We start from the raw sequence: 15,488 nt of genomic DNA, 5'->3' as shown, positions 1-15,488 counted from the left end.
ATGGATGGACCTAGAGAACATTATGTTAAGTGAAATAAGTCAGACAGAGAAAGACAAATACCATACGATCTCACTTATATGTGGAATCTAAATAAAAGAATAAGTGAATGAACTAATCAGAAACAGTTTCGGAGACACAGAGGGAAAACTGAGGGTTGCTAGATGGGAGGCGGGGTGGGGATAAGGGGGAAGGTGAGGGGTTTAGAAAGAAGTCAGTAACCACAAGATTGTGATGGGGTTACGAAAGTTAATTTGGGGAATGTAATCAATAATGTTGTAAAGATTTTGTAGGGTATCCGATGGACACTTGTCTCATTAGGGAGACCACCTCAGGGATGATGTAGATGCCTGATCACTGCAGCTGAAGCTGAACAATAATGAATGTCAACTACAAGATTATGTGTGTGTGTGTGTGTGTGTGTGTGTGTGTGTGTGTGTGTATACTTACAGGAAGTGGAGTACAGCATTAGGAATAGAGATAGTGGAAATGTAATGACTATGTGCAATGTCAGAGGGATAATGGATGGGGGGAGCGGGGTTGACACAGTGTGAGGGATATAAATGATAAACGTCTAACTATTACTTTATTTTGTGCACCTAAACCTAATTGAAAAAAAAGAATATTCGTTTCCGATTAAATTTAGGTAGTCTTTCAGAGTTTCGCCTTTGTAAAAATAAAAACAAACAAGCAAAAAATATAATCAAAGAAGAAGTAAACCCAACTACCATGTTTCCCCCAAAATAAGACCTAGCAGGACCATCAGCTCTAATACATCTTTTGGAAAAAAGTTAATATAAGACCCGGTATTATATTATATTACATTACATTAATTATATTATAAAGACTTGGTCTTATATTAAAATAAGACCGGGTCTTATATTAATTTTTGCTCCAAAAGACACATTACAGCTGATTGTCTGGCTAGGTCTTATTTTCAGCGAAACAGGGTAGCATTTACAAGAACTATGCAAATTTTTATGAACTTTTGTCTTGAAGTCTTTCCTTGAATGGAACTGTAACAAACAGTTACAATGGGAAATTACAATTTAGTACTTGTTAATGCATTAACAATCCTTTTGAAAAATAACTAGATAAATCTGTCCTTTTTACACCCACTCCTATCTAATTATAGTAGGAAGCACATGCCTTAGAAAAGGCAATTTTTAAAAGCCTGTAAATATCATCACTTATGATTTCTAATATACTTCTGAGACATTAGGATATAGACATTTTAAATTAGGTGTAAAATATTGATATAGCTATATTGTTTATAAAAATAGAGACAATCATTAAGTGAGTTACATTTACTTCTTCATTTAAATCAGACACCATTGTTCCATTTTGGGGTGTTTCTTTCCAAAGAAAGCAATCTTCTGAAAGGTCTTTATTCTATTGTTATATCCTGCTTAATATTCCATTTACATTTGGGATGATTCTATTGTTTTGCTCTCCTACACCACATAGAGTGACCAAGGCTCATTTATTTTAATTCACACTTGTATTCTTTTTTTTATAGGTTATTTAACACTGCATAATATGGCAATTAGGCCACAACCCAGTGCACTCTAAGCAGCATGGGAATGATCCAAAAAATACAAAATGAAGTTAATGTAACATAAAAATGACTGTGCAGCATATAAAGAAGTCAGATTACTGGTAAATACTTTCGTGTCATCAGGAACCACAGTAAAGTCTTTCAGGAAACTTAATGTCCTCAATGACTTCCTTATTGGGTGATTTTAACCAAACTATTCTCAAATATATTTTAAAATATATTTTTTTAAAAAGATAGAACCTCAAATTTAAATGTCCTATTAGCTTTCCATGTTGCACAACTAAAATTTAGTCAATTTTACCTACACACAAGGATGGACAGTGTTTTACCAAAACATAAGAGTGGTCTATTAAATTAGAAACAGCAAACTGAAGAATCCACTCATGTTTTTGCCTTCATTTACGCTTGATTCTATCAGCTAATCCTCAGCTGGGTGAATAGATTCTGTGTCCTTTTAACTTCTCCTCATTATCAGAGAATTCAGTAAATTGTTTTTGAAGTGAGTCTTTTCTGCAACAAAGCTTGAAGTAATCTCTTCACCTACCACGTTTTGGAAATTATATTAATAAGGACATAACAGGTTATGCTTTGGTAACAAGTTGACCCTGAAACTTCGGGAGATTAATACAACAAAATTTATGTATTTCTCATTCTACTTGGCTAAAATTGGTAAACCCAGAGCTCTGCTCCACGAAGTCACTCAGGCTTTTGGAAGCTCCACTATAATGTGAAATTGCCATTAAAAAAAAAAAAAAAAAAGTGACTACAGGGTATACTGTGACAAAGAATTCTCACCCTCATTTTCACTGCTACTTATTTGGCAAGGAAGTGTAGAAGACTTAGGAAGAGGAAAAAGAGTCTGGACGCTAAGAGCCGTCTTTACATCCTGGAAGTTCTCTCTCCTAGGAGGCAGCACTGTGAACTCAAAAGATCACTAGACTTGGAGAAAAAAGAAACCTGTCTCATTTTGGATAAGTCACTTAGCTTTTCTGGGCTTTAACCTGCAAAATAAGGATTTTAGATGAGATTGTGGGAAGAGGAACATTAGAATCCTGTCATATCATGCAAGCGGATGGCTTTAGATGGTGAGTTTCACTGTGTTATAAAAATTAACTTACAACAATAAACAAAGAGGTCTAATACTAAAATAGAATTAGACATTAAATCCAAAGGGCCGAAAACATATATTCTTTATTAATATTAAAGTTACATATTAATAAACAATATACAAAATGGTTTTTCAGTGTTTATAAAAGTAGACTAATGATCATTATACCATATATATGGCTCTACAACTTGCTTTTATTTTTCCTCAACATTATTTTTTTGGACTGGATCTATGCTGAATCATATAGATTAAACTGATTAATCTGAAATACTTCAATTACACAAATATGCCACTATATTATCTATTCATCAATTTAATTCCTGATGGTATATCAGTTTCTTTTATTTGGGGTGGGGGTGGGGGAGTTATATACAGAACAGCAGTTATATACAGAACAGCAGATAGAAATTATGCAAGAATTTCTATCTTCCTAGAAGCAGAATTTCTGTGTTGTAAGGTATGTACATCTTAAGCTTGTTTTGTGAGGATTAAGTTAATATAATAGTGTTAAAGTGATTAGCGATTCTTCGCAGGGAACAAGCACTTGTAAAACATTTAAGATATAATGGCTATAAATGTTTTACATTTTGATGAAAACTATCAATCTTGCTTGTTTATTTGCATGTTGTCTTAGAGAATTCCTTTCCTATCATGTTGTTATAAAGATATTCTACACATTTTTGTTAAGTTTTGAACTTTTGTTTTTCACTTTGAGATTTTTAATTCAGCTGGAATTTATTTTGGTGTGTGCTATGAATAAAAATAGTAATGTTTTATTAAGGATAAAGGATTGTCTCAACACTATCTTTTCCCCAACTGATGGCCACCATATACCAAGATTCCATGTATGTGTGGGTGTGTTTCTGGGGTCTCTATTCTATACCATTGGAATAAATGTTTAGGTTCTTAATCTCAGTAAGCCTCAGTTTCATTTATAAAAATGGACATAAAAATCATACCTATTTCAAAGGTTGCTGTGAGAATTAAGTAAATTAACATATGCAGAGTGCTTAGAATAATGCCTGGTATATAGCAAGAAAACTTTACCAGTTAATTATTGTAATAGTTAATTTTATGTGTCAATTTGACTGGGCCATGAGTGCCCAGACAATTGGTCAAACATTATTTTGAATGCGTCTGTGACAGTGTTTTTGGACAAGATTAACATTTGCATTGTTAAACTGAATAAAGCAGATCGCCCTTCCTAATGTGAGTGGGCCTCATCCAATCAATTGGAGACCTGAGCAAAGAGGCCAAATAAAAAAGAACAACTTTTGCCTGACTGCATGAGCTGGGACATCAGTCTTCTGAGCTCAGCCTGGAACTCACACCATCAGCTCTCCTGTTTTTCAGGCCCTCTCCTGTTTCTCAAATATATGTTGACTCTCCTGGGTCTCCAGCTCCCTGATTTGCAGATCTTGGGACTTCTCAGCCTCCATAATTATATGAGCTAATTCATTGTATTCATTTTAATAAACTTTTCTCTGTCTCTCTCGTTCCCCTTTTATTTCATTTCATTTAAGCTTTAAAAATTGTCATATAGTTTTATAGTAGGTTCTAAAACCAATTATTATTCTTTGTGTACTTTCAACTTTAGTACACAGGAAACTTCCTGGCTTTGCATTAATTATTGTATCTGGGACCATTTCTTTTTTGCTTTTGATATACATACATACATACATACATACATACATACATACATATATCTCCTATTGGTTCTGTTTTTCTGAAGAACCCTAAATTTATATTACTTCTTAATTTTTGATAAGGCAAGGTTTTGTTTTGTTTTCCTCCCTTCTTCCGCCTCCCCCCGCCCCACGCCCGGGTTCAAGCTTTGTTTCTCAGTCTAGTTGTGTAGGACACAGCTCCCTGGCCCATGCTGGTATTATGAGCCTTGAGATCCCCCACCCCCCAACCCCCCCACCCCCAATTCCTTTTTAATTTGTTATTGCATAGAAATTTTGACTAGTTTTATATGTGGATCTTGCATTCAATAAGCTTGTTGAATTTTTCATTAGTGTTAATAATTTATTTGTGAGGAACCCTGAATGTTCTGTGAACACATTGTTTAGACTGCAGTTGATACCAGGATTATCTCTCTTTTTTCTACCTTTATCAATTATTATTTTTGTCTTTTTGCATTGGTTAAGACTTCCACTAAAACTTTTATACTAGCTTATTATCAATGTCCTAGTCTTTTGATACACAGAAATGTATATGATATAAAGGTAATATTTGCCTTCATCGCCCCTAAAAATCTGCTATAAGAAACAAGTCTATAGCCATTTGTCTAGTTAAGTGCTCCGATATGAAAGAATCAAGAGGGCCAAATGATTACAGTCTAGTCTAGGTCCTTAGGTTAAGTCCCCAGGGTTCCATGAAGACTAGAACTCTATGTTCCTAGTTAATGACATTTTAAATTGTATGAACACCGGACCTTAAAATCATCTCTGGGACTTAAAAGCCAGAGATACCAGCCATTTATCTGGCCTTTGGAAAGACCTATTTACCTTCCAAACAGTTAGACTGAGAATCTAGGGCTCCTCTACAGCCTCTCTAAAAGGAGTAAAAATATGCATATTTTTTCTTTTATGAGGGAAAGAATGTGGCTTTTATAAAAGGAATAAATCCATTGTTCTCCATCCCTCACCTAAGGGGTGCCTGGCTACACCTGTAGGAGGTTTATCTATCTGGCTTTTATCGAATTAACCTAAGGGGAAGGTCTAGGGTGAAAGGGGGCAGAGAGGCGATGTGTTTATTATTTACTATAAGATATTAATAATAAATCTATCTCTCACCCAGAACACCTCATAGGCTATTTGGGATAAAATTAAGAGGCATGAATATTAAAAACTCACCACATTATTAGATTGTTCTAATGTTAAATCACCTCTGTCTTCCTGAGACAAACCTTAATTGATGGTGATATATTTAATTTTAAACATTTTGAATGTTGGGTATACCAACATTATATTTAGAACTTCTGCATTAATATTGATATAGAGATTGTCTTGCAATTTTTCCCCCCTTATTCTATCAAGTTTACTATTAAGGTTATACTGGATTTATGAATAATTGGGTAGTTTCAGGTTCTTTCTCTGTAACAACTGGCATAAACTAAAAAACTAAAAATCACCTCTCCCCAAACCCCAGGGGTCGTCCTGGGGTCCAGCACTGCTGATCTATTAAAAACAAACAGTCTTGAAGCTGAATTAAAAAAAAAAAATCACCTCTCTTGAAGGATTGTTTAATATATTCTATAATGCCACCTGGGCCTGATGTCCTGATAGGGGAGGGAAAAGGGCAACTGGTTCAAAATCTTTAATGCTTAGAGCTGATTTCTTAAGTCATTTTTTTATCATTTACAGTTTCCAAAAAAATTGTTGTTTCATTTATGCTTTCAACATTATTGTCATAAAGTTTTATAATAGCTTCTAAGACCAATAAAATTATCCTTTGTAGAATTCCAACTTTAGTATTTATTGATTTACTTGTTTGCTTAGTTACTTATTATTTATATTTTATCCAGCCTCTGATGTATTTGGAATATACTTGATGTTTCTTACAAGGTCTGCCAATTAAGTAAGCGAACTCATCTGAGAAAAAGTGCTGCATATCTCACTACTGAATATCGCTATGGTCATATTCGAAGTACTCCCCTTGGGAAGCTATGCACTGACGCCAGCACTTAGTCCACCCTTCAAAGCAATTTTGGACTCTTTTTCTGGAATGGCCACCAGAGCTGAAATCATTATTACCCTCAATATCCTGAATGTCATCAAAATGTCTTTCTTTCAATATTTCCTTTATCTTCGGTTAAAGAAAGAAGTTACTGGGGGCCAGATCAGGTAAATAGGAAGGGTGTTCCAATACAATTATTTGTTTACTGGCTAAAACCTCCCTCACAGACAGTGCCTTGTGAGCTGGTGTATTGTTGTGATGCAAGAACCATGAATTGTTGGCGAAAAGTTCAGGTCGTTTTTGTCTAACTTTTTCACGCAGCCTTTTCAGCACTTCAAATAGTAAATTTGGTTAACTGTTTGTCCAGTTGGTACAAATTCATATTGAATAATCCCTAGGATATCACAAAAAGTTTAGCAACATTGTTGCAACAAGTTCACAAACTTAATTGTCAGACCTCATATATCAGCTTACTCTTTCATATTGGCATATTGCACTTCATTTTTCTTTCAGTAACTTTGATTATGCTCCTTTTCTCAGCTTTTTATTCCAATTTCTGAGGTGCTAATGTGAGAATATGCTTTTCTAAATTCTACTCTCAAGTTCAATCCACCACTTTTTCATCTGGATTTGCTGGCATTGCCATCCTGTACCGAAGTTACCAGGACTATCTAACGATAACAAATTGTTAGGCAAAAAATGTTTATAAATATGTACTTATTTAGTATAATTGGTCATAGAACTAAATTGTAATTTTCCACTGAAAGATGACCTCTAAGATTGCAGAAATTCCATAATTCCTCAGTCAAACAAAAATAGAAGGAAACTGACACTGACATCACAGTTGCTAGGAACTATAAGTAATCAGCAACATGGAAAATAAAGAGAAAAGAACAACATAAATAAGCTGGCACTCCTTCTACTCTAAAAACTGATGTTTCAGCTAGAGTTCATCTGAACTATCACAAAACAATCAATATTTTCAATTGTCTCCTTAATGTATTCACCATTATATTTAGCCTGTTACCCACACAATGGTCTTCAACTAGATCAAACTGAATCTTTTACCCAAATCATGATGAGCACCAGTTAGCATGTTCCTTTTGCTTTGGCCTCTCCTCGCTGTTAGTCAAATTCCTTATATTCTGAGCAATCATTCAAATTATTCCTCTGTTGAGGAATAAAATGCAAGTCTCGTTTCCTGATGAATCAATTCCTATTTTATTTTTTCAAGATTGTCATATGGTCAGTAATATTTTTCACATATAAGAATGAATAGAATCTTAGATATGATACTTATGTTTAACTTTTTTTTTCAAAAAGGAAATTTAGGCCAACAAAAGGTAAATAACTTGCACTAGGACACATATACGTAGATAATGTCAGGACAGGCCTTGAACTTAGTTCTGCTTACTCTTAGTCCTGTGCTTTTTTCACTATTTCATATTTTCCCTTCTTTCTTTTTGCCCTTTTGTCATTTCAGCATTCTGAATCATCTAAAAGATTTATAAGATGCTCATAAGAATTCAGAGCCATACTTATTTGTCAACAACCATCAATCTTTCTAAAAACTGAATTAAGGTTTATATTTCAGCATTTAATTTAAACACTGGAAAGGGCTTGGCTAGACTCAAGTAGATTTATGGTTCCTTATAATTAAAATTTTCTGTTGTAAACAGAGTTAAAATAATTGGTGTTAAATAATGCACAGACAGGTTACCATAAAAAACTTACGTTCGATATATACCTATTACAAAATCAAATCCAGAAGGAGGTATTTTAGAGATAATCTGAAACCTCAGGATTATGGTTAATATAGTAAGAAGAAATGAAGCAATTAACTAACATTATTTGAGTGCTTATGTTGTTCCAGGACAGTGGTCAGCATTTTTCATCATTTATCTCAGTTAATTGTAAAGCAAAAGGAAATTAGAACTTCACCAGCCAGTTATTCTGCCTTAATTTTTAAAACATCAGCATAGTCTCTTAAATATAAGCAAGCATTCTTAACATTGCAGCCACAGACAAATTTCATGAAAGCATCACAGGAGAGGGCTGTGCTCTAATAATAGCATTCTGAAGTACAACTCATACTGGGCACTACAAACTCTTCTCAATAATTCTGAAGAAATTACATAGTTTGTTCATGACTGTAGAATTTGAAGTCAAAACATCTTTTGGTTCCAAACATTTTTCTTTCCATATATCTTTTTATGATGTTTTTATTGGACTAAATTGCTTTATTTGACAGGCACTACTAGGAATTATCAACGTTTATACCATTGTGATGACATTTTTGGGTTTTACCAGTTATGAAATTACTTCTGAATTACCCACCAGTCAAACCACTTCCAAAGCATCAGCAGTCCTGATCATTTACAGCATTAAAATAAATAATAATAAGTTAAGCATTGTTTTTAGAAAAACAATGGTACTCTGAGTCCTTTGTAGCCAGAATGAGCACTTCACCTTTCACTGTCCTTAGGAACAAACTGAAAAGTCTAAGTAACTCAGAATGCTATGGATATAAAAACAGGGACGAGGATGTGAGCAACATGATCCAGTGAAAAAACACAGGACTGAAAGCTATTAGACTCTGTCTAAGATCTAACTCTATCATTATCAAGGTGCAGATCCTTTGGCGTGTTATTTTACTTTTCTAGGACTTACTATTTGCATTAGAAAAGAATAAAGGTTTAAAAACAATGACCTGATTTTTCACCTTCAGAATCTATAAAAAGAACAGCAAAGTACATAGAAGAACATATTACAGATAAAAAAAATCAATGAAATGGAAAGGAAGAACAATAGAAAAAGCTGAAACACTTAAAAGTTAGTTCTTTGAAAAGATCAACAAAAATTTTAAGCATCTAGCTAGTCTGATCAAGTGAAAACATGGAATTACACAAATTACCAACAGTAATGAAAGTGGAATTGTAACTATAGATCCCACAGGAAAAAAAATAAGATAATAAGAGGATGTTATGAATAATTTTATACAACCAATTCAACACTTAGATGAAATAGACAAATTCTTTGAAAAACACAACTTATTAAAACCAACATTTTTCATATGTCTATTTGCCATTTATATGTCCTCTTTGGAGAAATGTCTCTTCAGGTCGTCTGCCCATTTTTCAATTGGGTTGTTTGTTTGTTTTTTGTTGTTGAGTTGCATGAGTCCCTAGTATATTTTGGATATTAGCCCGTTATCGGAGGCACTGTTTGCAAAAATCTTCTCCCATTCAGTTGGTTGCCTCTTTATTTTGTTGATGGTTTCTTTTGCTGTGCAGAAGCGTTTCAGTTTGATCTAGTCCCATTCATTTATTTTAGCTTTTACTTCCCTTGCCTTTGGAGTCAAATTCATAAAATGCTCTTTGAACCCAAGGTCCATAAGTATAGTACCTATGTTTTCTTCTATGCAGTTTATTGTGTCAGGTCTTATGCTTAAGTCTTTGATCCATTTTGAATTAATTTTGGTACATGGTGACAGATAGCAGTCCAGTTTCATTCTTTTGCACGTGGCTATCCAATTCTGCCAGCACCATTTATTGAAGAGACTGTCTTTTCTCCATTGTATGTTTTTTGCTTCTTTGTCAAAAATTATCTGTCCATATTTATGTGGTTTTATTTCTGGGTTCTCATCAGAGAAATGAAAATAAAAACCACAATGAGATATCACCTCACCCCAGTCAGAATGGCTATCATCAACAAGACAAATAGTAACAAGTGTTGGAGAGGCTGTGGAGAAAAAGGAACCCTCATACACTGTTGGTGGGAATGCAAACTGGTGCAGCCGCTATGGAAGGCAGTGTGGAGGTTCCTCAAAAAATTACGAATAGAATTGCCATATGACCCAGCAATCCCTCTCCTGGGTATCTACCCAAAAAATCTGAAAACATTTATAGATAAAGACAGGTGTGCTCCAATGTTCATTGCAGCCTTGTTTACGGTGCCCAAGACATGGAAACAACCAAAATGTCCTTCAATAGATGAATGGATAAAGAAGTTGTGGTATATATACACAATGGAATACTATTCGGCGGTAAGAAAAGATGATATAGGAACATTTGTGACGACATGGATGGATCTTGAGAGTGTAATGCTGAGCGAAACAAGTCAGACAGAAAAAGCAGAGAACCATACGATTTCACTGATATGTGGTATATAAACCAAAAACAACAAAAGAACAAGACAAACAAATGAGAAACAAAAACTCATAGACACAGACAATAGTTTAGTGGTTACCAGAGGGTAAAAGGGGAGGGGGGTGGGAGATGAGGGTAAGGGGGATCAAATATATGGTGATGGAAGGAGAACTGACTCTGGGTGGTGAACACACAATGGGATTTATAGATGATGTAATACAGAATTGTACACCTGAAATTTATGTAACTTTACTAACAATTGTCACCCCAATAAACTTAAAAAAAAAGATAAAGCAGAAAATCTGAATATTTTTATACCTATCAAAAATTTAATTCAGAGTTTAAAACTTTTCCACAGAGATAATTCCATGCAAACACAGTTTTACTATAGAATATTCTCCAGTATTAAAAAAGGAATGACACTAATACTACATAAACTCTCATAAAACAGGGAAAGAGGAAACATTTCAAACTTACTTTTGAAGGCAGCATAATCCTGATACTAAAATGTAACAAAGATATTCCAAAAGAAAACCACAGATCAATAACACTCATGAAATTAGAGAGAAACAGTCTTAGAGATATTAGTCAATATACTAGCCATATATAAAGAGGATAATGCATCATAATCAAGTGAGGTTTATTCCAGAAATGCCAGATTGGTGTAACTCTTAAATCAATGTGATTAATTCTATTAATATTATAAAGGAGAAAAATGTTATAACCATTTCAATAGATGTAGAAAAATATTTCACCAAATTCATAATTAAAAATATAATAATATTCTCAACAAAACACGAAAAGAAGGGAAGTTCTCATTCTGATTAAGAATATCTACAAAACAACTACAGCTAACATATTTAATGGTGAAGTATTAATGCCTTCCTCCTAAGTTATGGAACAAGGTAATAATACTCACTCTTATAACTTCTATTCAACATTGGACTGAAAGTTGTAGATATTGCAATAAGAAAAGGGAATAAGAGGTGTGACAATCAGAAACAAAGAAATAATACTGTCACTACATGAAGATGGCATAATTGTTTATATAGAAAACCCTACAGAATTTAAAAACAACTACAAGAAGCTAGAAAGTGAATTGAGCAAGGTTAGGCGATATAAGGCTAATATTTAAAAAATCAACTGATTTATCATATAGCAGCTAACAGTTAGAAATAAAGTTAAAAAACCGTTTTTTCTTATAATTATGCAAAAACACAGAACATGTTTAGGAATAAGTTTAAAAGAGAGCATTAAAACCCTGTATACTTAAACTACAAAATATTCTCGGAACAAATTAAAGAAAACCTAAATAAACAAACATATAATGTTAATAGAATGGAAGACTCAATATCATTAAGACATAATTCCTTCTCTATAGTCAATGCAGTTCCAGGATAAATTAAAGTCATTTTTTTCTGAAATTGAGGAGATGTTTCTGAATTTTATATATAAATATAAAGAACCATGAATTCTAGCAATATTTAAGAAGAAGAATAAAGTTAAAAGAGCTAAACTACCTAATTTCTAAGCTCACTGTAAAACCAGAGTAATAAAAACAGATCAACAGACAGGATCAGTAACTAGATCAGTGGAACAAAACAGAGATCCCATAAGTAAACCCATACTTCTAAGGTCATTTGATGTTTAACAATGATGCCAAAATAATTCAATAAGAGAAAGGAATGTCTTTTCAATAAAGGGTCCCAGAAGAAACATATATCCATAAAAGATCACCAGTCCTTACCCCACAGCACACACACACAAAATTAATTTGAAGTGACCATAGATCTAAATATAAATGCTAAAACTATAAACATTTTGGAAGAAAGTACAAAAGAGTATCTGAAACTTAGAGGTAAGAAAGATTTATTAACTAGGAAGCAGAAAGTAATAATCATAAAAGAAATAAATGATAAATTAGACTTCATCAAAATTAAAACTTTTGGCTCAACAAAGGATTGCACTAGGAAAGTGAATATATAGCCTGGGGAAAAATAAATGCACAAAGGACTGCTATCCAGAATATAAAATAACTTTTATAACTCACTCACAAAAATTTTTTTAAAAAATCTAACAATAAAAGGCAAATTATTTGAAAAGACTTCATAAAGAAGATATACGAGGTTTGACAACCAAGTTCGTGAACTTGTTGCCACGATGTTGCCAACCTTTTTTGGTATCAGAGGGATTATTCATTATGAATTGGTACCACCTGGACAAAGAGTTAACCAAGTTTACAATTTGAAGTGCTGAAAAGGCTGCATGAAAAAGTTAGATAAAGACGACCTGAACTTTTTGCCAATAATTCATGGCTCTTGCATCACGACAATTCACCAGCTCACACAGCACTGTCTGTGAGGGAGTTTTTAGCCAGTAAACAAGTAACTGTATTGGAACACCCTCCCTACTCACCTGATCTGGCCCCCAGTGACTTCTTTCTTTACCCGAAGATAAAGAAAATATTGAAAGGAAGACATCAAGGGTAATACGATGACAGGTCTGATGGCCATTCCAGAAAAAGAGTTCCACAATTGCTTTGAAGGGTGTACTAGGCTCTGGCATCGGTGCATAGCTTCCCAAGGGGAGTACTTCGAAGGTGACCATAGTGATATTCAGCAATGAGGTATGTAGCACTTTTTCTAGGATTTGTTCATGAACTTAATTGTCTGACCTCGTATAAATAGCCAATAAAAACATTTAAAAGTATTCAGTATGTTTACTCATCAGGAAAATGCAAATTAGAACCACAAGGATATAACAATACCTACAAAGTAGGATGGTGAAAATTAAAAGACTTGCAAAACCAAGTGTTCACAAGGAAGTAAATCACCTGAAACTCTTACGCAAATGATACAACCACTTTGGACAAAGATTTGCCAGTTTCTGAAAAACTAAATATACTAAAACTGAAAACTAAATATACATCTAGTCTATGACCAAGTCAATTTCAGTACTAGGTATTTAGCAAAGAGTAAAGAAAACGTATGTCCACAAAAGGATTTGCATGAATGCATTCATGCAACTTTATTCATAGAATCTAAAACTGGAAATGGCCACGTCACTCATTAATAACAAAAATGGATAGAGTGATATCAGCAATAAAAAGGAATCAACTACTGATACAAGTAACACGGCTATAAACCTCAAAATCATTATGCTGAGTAAATGAAGTGTCAAAAAAGTATATGTTGCACTATTCCATTGATAGGAAATGGAAAAATGAGTAGGGCAAATGCAGATCAGCAGCTTCCTTTGAGGAGTTTGTGGGAGAATTGACTGAAAAAGGGCTTGAGGGAACTTTTTGGGGAGATGACAATATTCTGTATCCGATTAGAAGTTTGGGTTGCAAAGGGACATGCATTGTTGGAACTAATAGTACATTTAAACTACGTGCATTTGGTATCCTTAAGCTTTGTGAATATAAGTTTAACCTTAATAAAAAAAAGAATAACCATAAAAAGATATTGACATGCATACTAAAGTGGGGTGGTAGAGTTCTACTGATGTCTGCTATTTATAACGAATCAAAAGTATAAGTGGATGGATATAGTTAAATAGATAGATGGATAGTATGTGATAAGGCTAGTATTATAACTTTATAATTAATATGTTAATATTCACTGAAAAACTCTTTCAACCTTTCTGTATGATTCAAGATTTTTAAAGAAAATATTGGCGAAAATGTGGTTAAAAGACTTAGCTAACATAGAAGGAATAGTGATGAATTTGATAAATTTTTAAGAAACCTTCTATCTCCTAGTATAATTTTTTTTTCTTCAAATCATTTGGAGTGACATTAATTATTAAGAGATGTCAGTTTTCAGAATGCATAGATATTAATTTCAATTTTCAGTCCTGTTCACATATTTGATTTTCTCCACTTAAACCTCAGTGGCCCATATCCAGCCATTTGGTTTCCACAAATTCTGTCAATAATGTGGCAGAGTATAAAATATAGAATGATGCTAGATAATAACCCAATGGCCTTCTTAGAGGACAACAATCATAGTATTTTAGGAATATACAATTACTTTGATCAAAGGAATGCAAGGGATGGGAGTAGTTTAGAAACCAATTTCAAACAGGAAAATGAAACGGTAATCTCTCGAGATTATTTCCATCAAAGTTAAGTCTTGTAATTTCTATATACAAAGAGGGCCTACTTCTATTGAGAAAAAGGTAAAGCATTAGGTTGGCAAAATACTTTAAGCAATAGATGCAACATTAGAAGTTATAGGTCAAACATTTACTTTGCAGGGCACTGTGTTTGACACTTTAGTCAGCAGAAGGAGCTGAAACGGAAATTAAATTGAAGCTGGGTACCTATATTAAAAGGCAATTAAAATAATGATAAAGAAGAGATCCTATCCCAATAATTATGACCTGCAATGGTTAAAATGAGTTGTAGACAGAACTTCCCAGAATTATGGTCATCTTTAGTTGACTTGAAATCATTGAATGTCAGAGTTTATTTGAGCCATGTAACTCTTCTATCTTTGGATCCTAATTTAAACAAATTAATTTTAAAACGAGACTTTTGAGATTACTGGGGAAATTTCAACATGGACAGTCTCAGTTGATATTAAAGCATTATTGCTAATCCTTTTAAAAGTTTTATAATGGTATTGTGGTGCTGTTTTTAAAAATTTCCTTTGTTAAAAGAATATATACAATGTCTGACAGTTACTTCTGTAATACTCTACCCTAAAGACCCTAAAAATACAGTTAGGTAGTTTTGACATGTGTAGAGGATGTTGTGGTACACAAGCCAGAGTCTTGCTTCAGGACCAAGCCACTCATTTCCTCAGCTGGGGGGTGAGGGGGGGAAGCAGGGGGGAGGGAGCTGGCTGCTGACAACTCACAGCTGAGTCCAGTGGAAACTGGCTGAGGCTGAGAGCCCTGCCAAGACTAAGTTTACACCCCCTCTCCACACACACACACACACACACACACACACACACACACACACACACGAGGCTACATTCAAGGACT

At 33.9% G+C, this 15,488-nt stretch overlaps 1 protein-coding gene across 3 annotated transcripts in view; it reads right to left on the bottom strand.

Moving 5' to 3' along the window:
• Positions 1-15,488, bottom strand: part of KCNN2 (potassium calcium-activated channel subfamily N member 2) — a 384,311-nt gene that overhangs the window by 282,755 nt on the left and 86,068 nt on the right. The gene's annotated exons all lie outside the window — the stretch shown is intronic.

The sequence above is a fragment of the Rhinolophus sinicus genome, chromosome 3 (assembly GCF_057876585.1).
Source record: "Rhinolophus sinicus isolate RSI-liver-muscle chromosome 3, RSI-T2T, whole genome shotgun sequence".
Classification (NCBI taxonomy): domain Eukaryota; kingdom Metazoa; phylum Chordata; class Mammalia; order Chiroptera; family Rhinolophidae; genus Rhinolophus; species Rhinolophus sinicus.
This window is presented reverse-complemented; position numbering and strand designations above follow the sequence as displayed.